Here is a 16714-nt window from a genome sequence, read left to right as displayed (position 1 = left end):
TTTCCTAGGTTAAAGAGGCTACAAAGTGTCTTAGGAAAAAAAGCTCAGATCATGAAGCAGCAAGTTACCTAACAAGGATTTGAAATAATACTAAGACAGTGGAAATTAAGAATGGACAGAAAATAAGCCATTTGCCAGGTACCCCAACCTGTGACTGCCTGAGATTTAAGAGCATTCTTGGGTATGGCTGGATGGTGCAGACTGTGGGTTTCAAATTATGAACTTTTAGTTAAACCATTGTATGAGCTTTTAAAGGAGGCCCCAGAAAGACCTTTGATTTGGACTCCTCAGAGTGAACATGTGTTAAAGCTGGCCTTGATGTCTGCACCTGCCTTAGCACTTCCAGACTTAACAAAGGCCTTTGAGCTTTTTGTGCATGAACGACAGCACCTAGCCCTTCAGAGTTCTGGCTAAGAAGGTAGGAGACTTCAAGAGGCCTGTGGGGTACTTTTCAAAACAGCTTGACAAGGTCAGCCAGGGATGGCTCAGATGCCTGCAAGCCATAGTGGTGACTGTTCTCATCCAAGAGGCCAGGAAATTGACTTTGGGACAAAAGATAGCAGAGTACACTTCACGTGCAGTAACCACTGTATTAGGACAAAAAGGGAGGCATTGGCTTTCCTTGAGTCATATGCTGAAGTATCAGACTATTTTAATGGAGCAAGATGATGTGGAGTTGAAATTAACCACAGTGGTAAATCCATCTTAATTCCTGAACACCCTGATGCAAGGGGATGAACAGCTAACCCATGACTACTTACAGAAAATTGAGCAAGTTTATGCAAAGCATCCAGGCCTACAAGACCACGCCCATTGAAGATCCAGAGACAGAGTTCTTTACAGATGGCAGTAGCTTGGTGCACGATGGAAAATGAAGAGCCAGCTATGCCATAGTCATGTCAACCAAGATAATAAAAATTGCACTGCTGCCCACAGACACCTCAGCACAAAGGCCAGAACTCATAGCCCTATGAAGAGACCTGGAATTGGCAGCAGGAAAAAGACCAACTTGAAATATGCTTTTAGCATTGTCCATGCCCATGGAGCTATATGGAAGGAAAGAGGCCTATTAATAGCACAAGAATTTCCCATTAAAAATAAACAAGAAATATTGTCCCTTCTTGATGCTATCCAACTGCGCAAAGAAGTGGCTGTACTACACTGCAAGGTACACCAGTGTGGGGATTCCCAAATTCATATAGGAAATAGACTTGCAGATAAAGCAGCATGAAAGGTTGTACAATAAGGCATCTGTCAGGGTCCGCAAACATATGCCGGAGACCTGATGGTTCATTTTAAGGATCTCAGAGTGCAAAAGACACAGCAGGGGACAACTCAGTTTACTTGATCAAAAATGCACCTTTATTTAGTGCCAACAAATGCGATAGTGGGGAGAGAAATAAAGAATAGTAAGAAAGATAGAGAGAGAGGGGAAGGGGATTATAGCTACCAACATGGAGGGACGAGTCCTCGAGGCCGAGATGCCTATAGACGCAATCTTCTCCAGTGGAGTGATCACAAAAGTGAATGGGGGTCTCCAGAGTTTTTATAGGTTGGTCAAGGCAGGAACCAAAGCGAGTGGCACAGAGCCAAAGCAGGAGCCACCTGTGTTGAGGCAAAGCAAGGGGCACAGAGCCAGAGTGGGAACCACCCGTGTTGAGGTTGGGTGCTCAGGAACAAGCTGCACACCGTATGTGTCCATAGTCTGGTATGGACAGACCAGTTTGGGCAACTAGCCTTGGCTCAGTCCACTGTGACCAGTTCCATTGTTCTTGCACTCCATTCTCATGGAGATGCATACCAGTCCTCCGAGACTTGGCAAACGTTCCACCTCAGCCAGGCCAGGGGCTCCTTTCAGAGTCTGGGGTCTCAGTCCTCAGTCATTCAAGACAGTTGTGAGGCATATCACATCCTTGGGCAGACTCTGACAGCATCCTAGCATTAATACCTGATAAAGCTATGTCACTGCCAGAAGGTAGCTTTGGATATCGTCAAGCAGTTTATAAATTTGCTACTTATCTAAAAGCCCAGAATAAAGAGGGTGGATGGCTGGGAACTCCCAATAACCAGGTCATAGTCCCACCACAACTGATGTTACAAATTGTAAAAGAGAAACACCAGCAAACCCACTGGGGAATTGATGCTATGATGACAAGTCTATGGAGTCAGATACTCGGTGTTAGGATGACAAAAATTGTCAGGTCTGTTACAGAAAAAGGCCTGATATGTCTTAAAAATAATCTTTTGAATTCAAAAAGACCACCTACGGGGATTATTAAAAGAGGAAACACTCCTGGGGAGTACTGGCAAATTGATTTTTCTGAGCTACCACACCAACAAGAATACAGGTATCTCCTAGTATTACTGGATACCTTTTCCAGGTAGCCAGAAGCTTTCCCCTGCCACACCAACAGGGCTAGAGAAGTTTCCAACATACTCCTCAAAGAGATCATACTCAGGTTCAGTGCCTATAGGGATGTTATCTGATAGGGGACCTCATTTTATATCTGAAGTGTTACAGCAACTTAGTAAACAGTTGGGTATAAGTCAAGATTTACATACTCCATGGAGATCACAATCTAGTGGAAGGGTTGAGCAAATGAATTAAACTTTAAAGAGACAAATTAGCAAAATTTGTCAAGAAACTTTCTTGAAATGGCCACAGGTGTTACCATTAGCTTTGTTACAAATTAGAGTGCAACCCCGAACTAAACTGATGGTGAGCCTGCATGAGTTGATGTTTGGAAGATCGTATTCTGTTGCAACTTTCCCTGGATCTGAAGAACAAATTGGGAATCAGGAAACAGAACAATATTTAGTTTAATTGGGGGAATCCTTGAATGAACTAAAAAGATTTATCATTCTCTCAAAACCTCTTACCCTAGACACCCCAGTTCATTAATTTCAGCCCGGGGATCACATATACATCAAGACCTGAAAATCTGAACCACTTCAGGAGCAGTGGAAAGGACCTTATCTAGTTCTGTTGACCACAAGAACAACAGTGAAGGTGAAAGGAATTAACTCCTGGATACATTGCACTTGAATTAAGAGGGCTCCCAACTCAGAGTGGATAGTGGAAAACACCAGACTCCTGTGGCTGAAAATTTTGAAGACATCTGTAAACGAGCAGCAAAATGTACAGACTAATGTTTATGGGAATCTTTCTATCTTTAGGTGGAGGCACTGAAGAAAATTTAATATTAACTTTAATCCAAGGATTTGGTGAGATGGACAATCTGTCCAGCATTACAGCCTTCCTCCCTATGCCCAGTTCAGCAGGGGAACCTATTCCTTGGGGAATTATCCCTATAGATCTGTCAATAGTGATTCAATATGATAATCTGACTAATGCAATAGGAAAGGCAAATATCACCCACTATTTGGATGAGAAGGAGAGATGTAGGCAATGAGGAGATGGTATTCTTGAGGATCTAACAGCTTGGAGGCAAGGAGATAACAGAACTGTTTCTGGGAAAAAAAGGAGGTAAGGAGTTTCCAACAGGGTCCCATAGTTCTGATCAAATTTTTTTAGAATTTGACTTAGCAGCCTCAGGAGGAGAAGCAACCAGGTTGTTAGATTTATGTGTTACTAAAAATCACACCCAAAATATTTCAAACTTGCCAGAGTATCAAACTCTGAACCAAGCCTCATACCTGAATGAAACCCTTAAAAGGACAATCGAAATACTTGAGGGAGGTGGGATGTTGTCTAGATTGGGGATCACACCCATGTATAATCTAAGTAAAAATCAATGGAGGTGTAGAGAAAAACAAAACAATGGAAGTCAGTCCAGCACCATAAGCTGGATGACCAAATTACTTGTAAATTGAAATAACCAACTGTTGGCATGCACCCTACACACCCAGCAGGTGTTTCCAAATAGGGAAAGAGTTTCAGTTTACCTTTAGACATTTTAGGAGGTTTAACTAGAAAATTCCGTGTTTTTCTCTTATGTAATTGGGTCAGTTCCAGCACAAGAGCATTGATTGGGCTCTGAGAGTGTAACTCAAAGCCACTTGGTGATCTTATTGGCAGCAAACCAAATTGCCCCTCCTAAAACATTCAGTACTTAGGAAGGAGCACAAAGGAAGGAGAAGCTTTTTGGAGTGTTTTAGCAAGGTGTCAGAGGTTTTCTCGGACACCTGTGTGCAGCTTTTCATTTGTTTTCTGTACCATTTTTATTTTGATATTTTTCTTTATTAAACCTTTTGCTTTACAAAACACCTCTGAAGAGCAGTCTCGCTAATTAATTTTAACCACTTCTCTGCAAAGGCTGGACCTTCAGAGACTGATACCTTTACACATGGTTCATTACACTCTGACCATGTGCTAACCTGTATCAACCAACCTTTAAATTGTGTTAAATCTCTGAAGTTCCTTCCCCAGGTTATACTGTTTGGGCTACCTCAGGCAGATATTGGACCACCCGACTAGTGTTTGGACCCACCACCAGGCAAGTCACCTTAGAGTTATTAACTTTATGCCCAACTTGGGGAAGAATCCCTATAAAAGCCCAATATTGGGATATGGTAAAACGAGACACGAAGGATGAATGGACAGAGCCTTCAGCTTCCACACAGTTTGGATGGGCCCTGCAGTTTGCCCTTGCCAGGAGCCATGGCTCTGGAAAACAGAATTTTGTTAGATAATCTAACTTGGCAAGTAAAGAAACTATCCTAAGCCACAGAAAGGGGATTTCAAATTATAAACAGGAAAATACAGGCAAATACTAAATTGATATTACAAAACAGACTGGCCTTAGATCTATTGCTGGCCAAAGAACAAGGGGTTTGTGGGTATTTAAAATTGATTAGAGAACATTATTGTGTTCACAACCCAAAAGTAACAGAAGACCTCCAAAAACAACTTGACAAAATGTGGCAAGTTGCTGAAGATAGCTGTGCTATCTGAATGGCCTCCAAAACTAATTGGTTCAATAAAATTCTTCAAGGAATAGGAGGATGGTCCCTGAAAGGAGGGCTGGGTGGAATACTGGAAACTATCATAATTGTGATTGTAGTTGTAACAATTATTGGTCTTGCTACTGGTTGTGTTTGCAAAATGATCAGCCATAATCTTGCAGGAATATATATGACTATAGAGAAAACCTGACTTGAAACTTCTCAAATGGCCTAAAGGAATTTGAGAAATTTCAAAGGGGAGAATTGATACAAATAAGCTTAATTCAATTTCTACCATGCCTGTGTACTTTTAGCAACAAACAGGGTATGTAGGATTTGCTTTCTCAGCAAGGACAGTTGGAAGATAAGGGGAAGACATCTGTCTTAGGAATGCAGCCACAGCCATAACAAGAACTGAATCTGGGAACTTCAGGAGAGTTTTATGGTAACAAGCAAATCATAATATGCATGTGGTGACTGCATATAAGCAGTAGACTTACTTCTCAGTTGTAGAAGATGCCATGCATGCAAGGCCCAGAGGCCTGTAATAAATAATGCCCTTCTTAACACTAAATTGGTGTTAAGGAGTCTTATTTGACTGGTTTTAAGTGAATTTTGGTGACACTGTGTCTAGGTTTAGATAGACAGGTATCTGCCTGGAAAGACTGGAATTTCCCTTGGAATATAAGCCCCCCTCCTCCCCTTTTCAAAATTATTATAAATTTGCAATTAAAAGGCTGTCAGACAAAGATTTTGGGAATAGGTATAGCAGTTCTTTACTAGGGATATTAAAAATACAAATGTTGTAGTAGAGAAGAATAAGCAAGCAAGCAAACAAATAAGAAATCCTAGAAAACTTTGAAATAGTCAGAAATACAACCTGACACCCTGTTGGTCAGGATGTTGGAAACAGTCCAAAAAGTAAGTGCTCCTGGAGTGGCAGATGTGGTCCTGTTGGAAGCAGCCATAATCCTGTGAAGCCAAGGGTCCAGAGATGGGTCTGGTCTTCCTTTGGGAGTCCCGTGGGAACACTGGATGTCTGGTGACACTTGTGGCTCCTTTTTATCTAGGTGAAGATGATTTGGCTCCTCCTCTGGGTAGAGCATCTTACAATGGGATGATGTAATGTGTCATGTCATTGGTGAGCTTTAATGGTCCATTAACAGAAGATATTCCCATGGGAGTAGTGGAAGAATGAACAGAGAGAAGCAACACTGCCCCATCTGAGCAGAGATAAGCAACACTGCTCCACCTGGTTTTTAACAGCTGGCTTCTTATCAGAGAAGGCAGTTATCCCCTCCCTAACAGATAAGGAAAAAATCTCCCCAGCCGGGTTTCCGCCACCTCTTTGTTTCAGTTAAGTACTCTTAAGTATCCAACACTTGGTCTCCTTGGTAACTTATGGGAAAGAAATTCTTTAGAGTGAAAAAGGGACAAACCTAACCCCCAACACACTGCCAGGTTTGGGGCATCCACAACCTCCCTGGGCAACCTGTTCAAGTGTCTCACCCACCCTCACAGTAAAGAATTTATTCCTAATATCTAATCTAATTTCCCCCTCTTTCAGTTTGTACCCATTACTCTTTGCCCTATCACTACAGTTCCTGATGAAGAGTCCCTCTCTGTCTTACCTGTAGGCCCCCTTCAGGTACTGGAAGGTTGCTATGCAACCTTCTCCAGGCTGAACAGCCCAAATTTTCTCTGTCTTCATAAGGGAGATGCTCCAGATTTCTTATCAATTTTGTGGCCTTAATCTGGATTTGCTCAAACAGTTCCATAGCCTTCTTATGTTGGGGACACCAGAACTGTACACAGTGCTCCAGGTGTGGTCTCACAAGAGTAGAGGTGGAGAATTGCCTCCCTCGACCTGCTGGCCATGTTCCTTTTGATGCAGCCCAGGATTTAGTTGTCTTTCTGGACTATGAGTACACACTGCCAGCTCATGTTGAGTTTTTCCTCAACCATCACCCCCTAGTCTTTCTCCACAGGGCTGCTATTAGTCACTTCTCCACCCAACCTGTAGATGTGCCTGGGATTGCCATGATCCAAGTGTAGGACCATACCTGAGGGAGCCTACACTAGCGGCTACACTAGTAAGATTGGGGATTAAAAGATCTCTTTCGGCCCTTCTTCAGCAAATACTGGATCTGTTCACTGCCTCTTTTAGCTTCTCCCATATGGTCACAGACTGGTGCCTGGTTGCTGGTTTGCTCTTACCTTGATTCTCCCACTGGGCTGGTGGAGTGGCCTCCTACAGAGAAGCCCTTCCTATGTGCCCTTCCTTGAAAACTGCCATGCTATGCCCTGGCTGATGTGGCATGCCCTGTTTGCCAGCTTTCTTGGTTTTGCTGCGGGTTGCTCATGCTCCTTAGGAGCCCTATATGAGTGAGTGAAGGTGGACACTGTCTCTGCTGGCTCTGCCCACGCTGAGTCACCGCTCTAGTGTGAACTGCCAACCATATGGATCTTGGCACTTCTACTGTTCCCCTGACTCTAGAAACTTGCCCTGTTTGAAACGATACCCTGCTCTACTGGGGGAAGTGCCTGCACCAGAGCTGTTCACCTTGGTGAGTGACAGGTGTTCAAGGCCAGGCTGGATGGGGCTTTGATCAACCAGGTCTATTGGAAGGCTCGCTGCCCATAACAGGAGGGTTGGAACTAGATGATCTTGAAGGTCCTTTCCAATCCAAGCCTTTCTACGATTCTGTGATTCTGTGATTCAGGCAGAGTAAACAGGTGACTATTTCTACTGCACTGTGCTTTCATATAACTGCTAAGAAGTTAATCACCAAAGAACTCCCAAAGACAAAAGAAGTAGCTTAGCTTGTCAGCATCAGGGAATTGGAGTTGTTGAAATGTGACTCATCTAGAAGTGAATGTTGCAGAAGCCAGTGGATGATCTAATGCCCAGTTTTAGTATTATGGGCCAACACCTCCTCTTGCAATACAAAACTGTAATTGTTCCTTCATATATAAATATGTTTTAAAGCACTTTCTGGGAACCTATCACAATGGAAAACAGGATGAGCTATTTTAATAATTCCTGAAGTCACTAGGGTTCTCTTTAACATTTAGTATTCTCTGATTCTTGAACAGAGAAGGATACAAAATGCTGGAAATAATACTTGTCCAATAATATATTCAGCTAGTAGTTTCTGATTTTAATTCTGGGTAGTTAACCTTTTAATTGGAAAAATCCTATAATCACTGCAAATTATTGGCCCACTGTCTATACAGTGCTGTCTGAAGGTCCTAACACAAGGTTTTCAGGAATATTCAGATCACAATCAATTACAATCATATGAAATATTTGAGCAAAGTATCTTTTGCTTTGTCCTGAACCTAATATAAAGAAAACTCTGGATAACACCCTGAGATTTTTGTCTTTTCATTAGAAAGCAATAGTGTTCCTATGATAGCCCCCTCACTTGTTTCTTGAACAATTAGTAATATTCATTGCATGCCTTACCTGAAATAGGTGGGTAAAAGTCTTCCTCTGAAATCTGCATGAATTTCAGAGTCTCAATTCGTATTATTATTTGTAGATTAAGTAACAGAATTTGTTCTTCCCAAGCCTCTTGTGAGCTCTTGGTAGAGCCTCTGTGATAACATATTTAAGAAGGGGGAAAAAAGCCTGCACAACACCAGCAGCAGTTAGAAGAGAGGAGTGAGAATATGTGAGAGAAACAACTGTAGACACAAAAGTCGATGGAAAAGGAAGGGGAGGAGGTGCTACAGAAACCGGAGCTGAGATTCCCCTGCAGCACATGGTGAAGACCATGGTGAGGCAGCTGTGACTCTGCAGCCCATGGAGATCAACAATGGAGCAGATATCCATCTGAAGACCATGGAGGACCCTGCATCAATGCAGGTGGATGAAAAAGTTTGAACAGAAAACAAAAACTCTTTGAATATCATTGTGGTTTAGCACATCAGAAATTTAAAGCTATTTTGTATTTTTATCTCACATTCTTAACTCACCTCAGCCATGAATCAATCTATGAAGAGATAAAATCTGATAAATAATAACAATAATCACTCACAGAATATTGTTAACTTTTTTGATATTCCAACTAAAATTAATTTGACACAAATTACCATTTTAGACAACCAGATACTGCTGAGATACATGGATAGAAGATCCTGAATGGACACCCCAGATCCTGGGAAGCTACAGACCAAGGTACTGAAAATACAGTTTTGGACATTAAATGAGAAAATTGCAGATGCTTAAAGAACACAGAAATTGTGAAAAATTCTGGACAGATGCAAGAATACTTGATTTTGTCTTATCAAGAAACATATGTGATGCGCTGAAATAGACCATTAAATAAAAATCCTTTTTGTGTTAACCTAGTTTTAAAAACTGTATGGAAAGGGATATTTAGGTCAACATGACAGAAAGGACATTGATAATTGCTGTATCTGACTTAACAGGTCAGGTAAAATTATGTATGCTATGCCCAGTTCCCATAAAAAAGTCTATCAGATTAAGACATCAAATTCACACACAGAATCACTAGGTTGGAAGAGACCTTCAAGACCATCGAGTCTTGAGACACAGCCCTAACACCTCAACTAAACCATGGCACCAAGTGCCACATCCAGTCTTTTTATAAACACATCCAGGGATGGTGACTCCACCACCTCCCCAGGTAGACCATTCCAGTACTTTATCACCCTTTCTGTAAAAAGCTTTTTCCTAATATCCAACCTATATTTCCCTTGGCACAGCTTAAGACTGTCCTCTTGTTTTTTTCCTCTCCCCTTGTGAATCCCTATTATCCAATAAGAAATATAGAGCCAATACCATTAAAAAATTCTCTTGAAGAATAGAGACATTTTTTCTCTATAGTAAATTGAAGTTTCTTTGAAATAGATTTATTTTCAATGTTTTAGTGATGAGAATAGGAAAAAAAAAGGAATGACAGTAGAAGGTGACAAAATAAATTAGGAAAGAAAACAACTAGAGATTGGTTTTCAAGATTGTAGGGGTAGGAACGAGGTGTCCATATTTAAAAGAGAACCTAGATTAAAAGTTAAAGAACCCTTACAACCAATCTCCTGGAATCAAAACCATATTGTTCTACAAACATTAACGTTTCCTCAGATATTATGGCCTGGCTTATTTCTTAGTCACTAACTTACCTTGCCAAAAAAAAAAAAAAAAAAATCCCTTCTAGAAGTGGCAAAACTACCTGCCCATTCCTGATGTATTAAATATTATTTTTTATACCAAAAAAGCACATGCTTCTCTCTTCTGCTCTCTGAATATAAGCATAAAATTGCTCTAATCCATAACATAAACAATAATATCTAATTTGTGCTAATTTTATTATAATCTTATCATAGAAGTCATATTCTTCTATATCTCCCAATACTTATGAAAAGAAATAATTTTACTCAAATACATATATCCATAGGAATTGGATATATAGGAAAAACAGTCTTTGTAAAAATTCTATAGAATAGAATAGAGTACAATACAATAGCTCAGTTAAAAAGGGACCTACAGTGATCCTCTAGTCCAGCTGCCTGATCACTTCAGGGCTGACCAAAAGTGAAAGCATATTATTAAGGTTCTTGTCAAAATGCCTCTTAAACACTGACAGACCTGGGGTATCAACCACCTCTCTAAGAAGCCTGTTTCAGGGTTTGACCACCCTCTCAGTAAAGACAGAGTTGCTATACCAACAATTTCATCTATTCCTTTCCTTTGTCATCCTGGAGCATGTTTGGAGGAATAATTGCAGATATCAGGAGTGGATTGGTCAACTGAAAGGGAAACAAGCAATGATCAGTTTTCAGGGTTGACCCCTCCAAACATTCCAGTTTGTGAAGCAAATCAAGTGTGGAAATCAGATGGGTGCTCAGTCAACTGTGCTGACATTCCCTGACTTTACTCTAATTTCTTGTTTTATGCCACGCTCCCACCAGAGATTAATCATTGCCCAATGCTTCAATCCATCTCAAACCTTCGGCAGGGAAACTTGTCTCTCAAGAGAGTCAACAGCACCTCCCAGTTTGGTATCATCAGCAAACTTGCTAGTGGTGCATTCAAGTCCTGCATCCAGATCATTGATAAAAATACTGAACAGAACTGGCAATGACTACCTACTGCAGCTCCTGCCCAATAGCTGGAGCCCAGCCGGGGGCAGGAATCCACTGAGGGACACAGATGCTGCCTTCCCACTTGCAGGTTCAACCAGTAGAGAAGTGCATGCACATACATGCACACACACCACGCACACAGTAATACAGACACCTACAGAGACTGCCACAGACAAGACACTCTTTAAATAGCACCTATATATAGGACTCATAAAAAACCCAAGTATAAACAGCCAAGTCCTCTCCCTTCTCTTAGGCTAGTAAGGACTTGTTATATTCACTAGTGAAAGCACACTGCCCCACACTCTCCAGATTCATAAACACACACACATTCATGGATCCCTAATGTACTCACACAGACCCCCTGCCTGGATCCTGAGCCTTCTTACCCACTGCACAGGTCTAGCACCATCTAGTCCTCCCTTTAATCCTGACCCATAAGCTTTGGTTGGTTCTTCATCCATGACTAGGCAGAGCTCCTCGCACTCCAGCTGGTCCTTGGCATAGAGGATGACACCCTTTGTTCATCTCCACTGACTGTCCTTCCTAAAGAACTTGTGTCCTTCCATTCCTACGCTCCAGTCATAGAATCCATCTCACCACATCTCTGGAATGCCAAAAGCATCATAGTCCTTCAGGTGTGCACTTTCTTCTTTCTAACAATCTTATTCTAATACCATTTAAAAGGTTTGTGATGGTATAATTCAGAGTCATAGAAGACATACCTGACACTATGATACTAAGCAATCATAGAAGACTTACCTGACACTATGATACTAAGCAAATTGTGTTGGTTTTTCATGGCCTAGTTTTTGGTAGTGGGAGGGCCACATAGGTGGCTTCTGTGAGAAGCTACTAGTAGTTTCCACCATGTCTGACAGAACCAATCCCTGATGGCTCTGAAGATGGACATGCTGCTGGGCAAGTCTGGGCCAATTAGAGATGGTGGTAACACCTCTGTGACAATATATTTAGGAAGAAAATCAAAACAAAGTACACACAGTTTTTCTCCTAGCCAGAGAAGAGGAGGTGGTGAGAACATGTGAGGGAAACAACATGGAGACACCAAGGTCAGTGAAAGACAGGGAGGACGTGCTCCAGGCCCCAGAGCCGAGGTTTTGCTGCAGGCCATGGGGATGACCATGGTGAAGCAGGTTGTCCCCCTGCAGCCCGTGGGGATCCATAGGGGATGCAGAGATCCACCTCCAACCCGTGGGTGAGGTGCTCATGCTGGAGCAGATGGATGCCTAGAGGATGCTGTGGTCCAGTGGGGGACCCAGTGGAGAGAGGGAGCCCTTGCTTCCAGGCTGGAGCAGCCTGTCCTTGGAGGACTACACCCCATGGAAGAGTGACCCACATTGCACCAGTTTTGGGAGGACTGCTTGCCTGTGGTAGGGACTCACCTTGCAGCAGTTTTGGGAGGACTGTTGCTCATGAGATTGGAGCCACCTTGAGGAAGTTCACAGAGAACTATCTCCTGTGGGAGGGATCTCAGGGCATAGCAGGGGAAGGACTCCTCCCCGTGAGCAGCAGAAGAAAATCTCAGGAGACAAACTGACCAAAACTCCCATGCCCTGTCTCCCTGTTCTGTTGGCAGGAAGGAGCGAGGGGCTGTGGAGGAAAATGGTGTTTTAAGGGCTTATCTTACTTCTCATTATCCTCCTCTAAATCTGTTAGCAATAAATTCACTTTTCAACTTTAAGTTGAGCCTGTTTTGACCTTGAATTGTTTTCTTCCGGTCCTTATCTCAACTCATGAACCCTTCTTTAATGTTTTTTTTTCTCTCCTCTGTCCAGCTGTGGCAGGGGAGGGTGAGCTATCAATGGGTGCCTGGCTTTAGGCCAGTGTCAAACCATGACACAGGTAAAACTGTGCCACTGTGAAAGACTGAAATGTTAATGGTTAATTACTCAAAGCAGTCACCCATATGTGGAGGCAGCAGGGTGCTTTTCTGAGGCCAGGATTGCACCCCCTGAAGGGTAGGAGGTGAATTTTTAGGTGTGTGGTTGCAAAACCTCTGGTCTGAATAAGACAGAGAGGGTGAAGACCCACCACCAGAGGCTACAAGATGGGCTTTGAGCCAGATAAGAGGCAGATCCTGAGAGGTGTAATATTGCTTTTTATCATGCCAATTGTTCTCCCTTACACCCCCTTCCCAGGGAAGGTCACATTCACAGAGGACATTCACAGTTCACAGTCACATTCACATGTAGGTCTGAGGGTATTCCTCCTGATGGAGCATAACTGACTCAACTATGCTGAAGTGTGAAGTACTAAGGCATGAACAGGCTCTGAGCCAAAATTGACCTCTAGATGAACCTTCCAACCAAATGTTATATGTATTCACTCATTAAGGAAGTATTATTGGCAACATGATATATGCATCCATTTGAAGCACTCCCCCGCAGCCCCCCGGGGCTAGCTCTGTTTCTTGGGAGGCTTTGGGGGAAATGCTTCGAGGGGACCAGGGCAAAAGATTCCAAAAGAGGCTCTTACCCCCAGGGTTGATCCAAGACGTTTATTCCATACGGGGTGGCGAAGGCAGGAGGGCCAAGAGGCAAGGGCCCAGAGGGTAGGAGGCAGGGGCCCCAGGAGGCAAGAGAAGGCCCCAGGAGGTAAGAGAGGGCCCCAGGAGGTAAGAGAACGAGAAGAGGAAGAGCAGGACCTTATCAAGGCTCCTGCCAAGGGGGATGGCTGGAACTCAGCCAATTAGGTCCAGAAAGGAAGGAAGGGTCAAACTACAGGGTTGTAAGCTCCAGAGGCCCTGGGGAAAAAAACATTCCCCAGAGAAATACAACATCCATTCATTGGTGAAACATGTATTTAGAAACTGAACAAGGCCACATCTGGCCTTGTTTGGGTGTGTAGGATCAAAGACAACTTCCTTGTTTCCTCCTTGAGCCCTGACCAGGCTTTGGGAGAAACCAAAGTGGAGAATAAAACCAAATGTTCCCACACTAGCAGTTATGTTAGATTGTTTGTTTAACAGTATAAAAGCTGGGCTACTCACAGCAAAGTCAGAAGCATCGTCTGCAAAGGTGAAAGCACCACAGAATTTCCCACTTTCCAGAAGTGGTTCTCCAGTCCTTTGCTGTGACAGCTTCCCTCAGCTGTTTGCTGTTCTGGATGAAGGGATAAAGCATTAGGGTAACTGGTGATATATCTTTCTAATCACTATAGGCAATCTTTTGTAGTAATAATGTGCATTGCTTAGCTCATCCTTTTGTGATTGAGGTTTTGCATTATACTAAATGACACTGTGAAAAACGAGGTTCACTTTCTTGGTTAAATTTAAAAAGTTTAATAAAATAAAAAAAGAGACAATTAGGAGACAGAATAAAACAAGGGTTTAAAAAGTACGGCCAGGTGCTTGGCATTCAGCCAAGAGCACACCTTACCATCTTGGAAACACTTCTTTAAATGCACCAGCATGTTGCATATTCGTAGACCCTAATGCATTATTCAAACATTCCTTTGAGTTTAGATGTTCTCTTGGTTTCAACCCCTTCAACCTGCCCCCATTCCATCTTGCAGATCAATTCAACATTTTATTTCTCCTTGTGGCTTCATCCTGCAGATTAAATCTCTTTGTGGCTCCATTCTGTCATCCCATTCCCTGATAACAGAGAATCAAAAAATTCTTCCTTTGGGGTTTTGGGGTCTGTCACTGTCATTTTCATCCAGATAGGATAATCCAAGACTGTGAAGAATTTCCTGATCATCTTTTCCAAAAAAGCACCCTACATCACACAGTTTCCATTTCTAAGTTTTGTTAATAGCAGAAATAAAAGAAACTGTATTAATACAGCAAAGTTTTCCAACATTATACATATAGCATTCATTTTATTATTTGTGAAAAGCCAACTTTAATATATGTATTTATAACAACACTATTCCTTTAGTTGGTGTCTGTGTCTTTGGTGTTGACTCTACCCACCAGAAAAACAACATGAGAAACAGCTGTCCTGTCTTAGAAGATGTCATAAACCATCAAAGACTCTCGAAGGGCCCCCTGACCCATTTCACAGGCCTTCCACCAGAGGACTGCACAGTACTCCTCTCCCTGGAGAGGTACCTGGGTGTTCCACCTAAACCTAAATGTATATTAAACAAGTGAACTCTGTGTTTTTGTCCTGGGATGATATGTAATGTTATTGTGTTCCATATCTATCTGTGCCCAAAAATTGTTACTGTCTTTTTAAGACCCTGCAGCCAGGGACTTTGTGTGTGTGTGTGCTGTTGGGGGCATTTTTTAAATTGGTGCTGCCAGGCAGCTTCGTGGTCTTTGCTGCATGGTATTTGCTTCACAGGCTGCTTGGTCTTTCCTCAGGCAAAGGTTTTTCTTCTTCCCTTTTTGAGTTCACTTTTTAATTTTCTTGGGATTTTTTTTCCTTGTCTTGGAGAGACTGTAGTTAGTGGTTTTGAGCTGCCTTAAAGTGAAGTCCACAGCTGCCTGTCTGCAGCCAGGGACATCGTGCTGACAGTAGTAGACTGGCCCTGGCTCCAGATCACCATCAGTAGCACTCAGCAAAAGAGAGAGAGCACCAAGTGGGTCCAGCCCAGCTGCTTTGCCTGGCCATGCATGCCCTGCTGTGCCTTGCTGTGGGGAGAGTGTTGACCCTGGATGAGCCGTCAGGTCTTCATCTGTTGCCAGAACTGCTCCGTAAAGCTCCTGCCTTCCTGGAAAGGATCTGATGCCATCTTGTCCCTTTGTCTTCCAAGCCTGAGGCCATCCCTGCCAAGGGTGCTGTCTCAAAAAAGGTGTTTCTGGCACTTTAGGTCTCTCTTTTTTCCCATGGAGGTGGGGGTGAGTTTTTAGCAGTTGGGTATCTAGCAGTTATTTACTTTTTTTTCTTGCCTGTTGTCACTCTGTTTGTTAGTAAACTGTTATTTTTTCATTTATATCTATTCTTTTGTCATTCCTTAATGGTGGGAAAGGGATTGGCTGGAATCAAGGGGGAGGTTACTCTTTCAGGGTGCCCACCTTTTTAAACTGTCTCATATCAAGGCAGTTTTATGTGCTTCCTCCACCACTGATGGATCAAGACTGTAACCAACACTTATATCTAAATTGCAACAATCAAGTCTCATCACAGGATCCACAGGTTGTGAGAAAACTTTCTACTTTCTTTTTCTTTCTCTCTCTCTCTCTCTTTCTTTCTCTCTCTTTCTTTCTCTCTTTTGCTCTTTCTTTCTTCTCTCTCTTTTTCTCTCTTTCTCCCTCTCTTTTCCTATTTCTTTTCCTTCTGAACAAAGACTCCACAACCAAAGGTTATGAAGTAGGTATGCTTTACTCGGTGCCTAGAAGCACAGGGGATCACTCCACCAAAGACGTGCTTCTGGAACAGAGAAGGTGCTCTGTTCAAATACGCTTAAACTCATACATATTTATGAAAGTTTCAACATCACCTGTACATATTCAGAACCTATCTCCGCCTACTCTTGCTTCATATGTTAATCAGCTTTTTGTTGGTCTGTGTCGATGCTGACAGTCTGGTCAAAGAGAAATTTTCAAGTATCTGGCATCAGCAGAGCCTGTGGGAAAACAAGTCAAATAACTTTCCCACACACTGATCTGGGAAGCTGTGAGGAAGGAATCCAAACAATCTAGCACCTACTGTTTTCCAACTTGTTTACTTGCATAGATGATTATGAAAAGGTGTTGCTTCTAATTAGCCCCAGGATACAGACAGTGACA

The sequence above is a fragment of the Sylvia atricapilla genome, chromosome W (genome assembly GCF_009819655.1).
Source record: "Sylvia atricapilla isolate bSylAtr1 chromosome W, bSylAtr1.pri, whole genome shotgun sequence".
Lineage (NCBI taxonomy): Eukaryota > Metazoa > Chordata > Aves > Passeriformes > Sylviidae > Sylvia > Sylvia atricapilla.
This window is presented reverse-complemented; position numbering follows the sequence as displayed.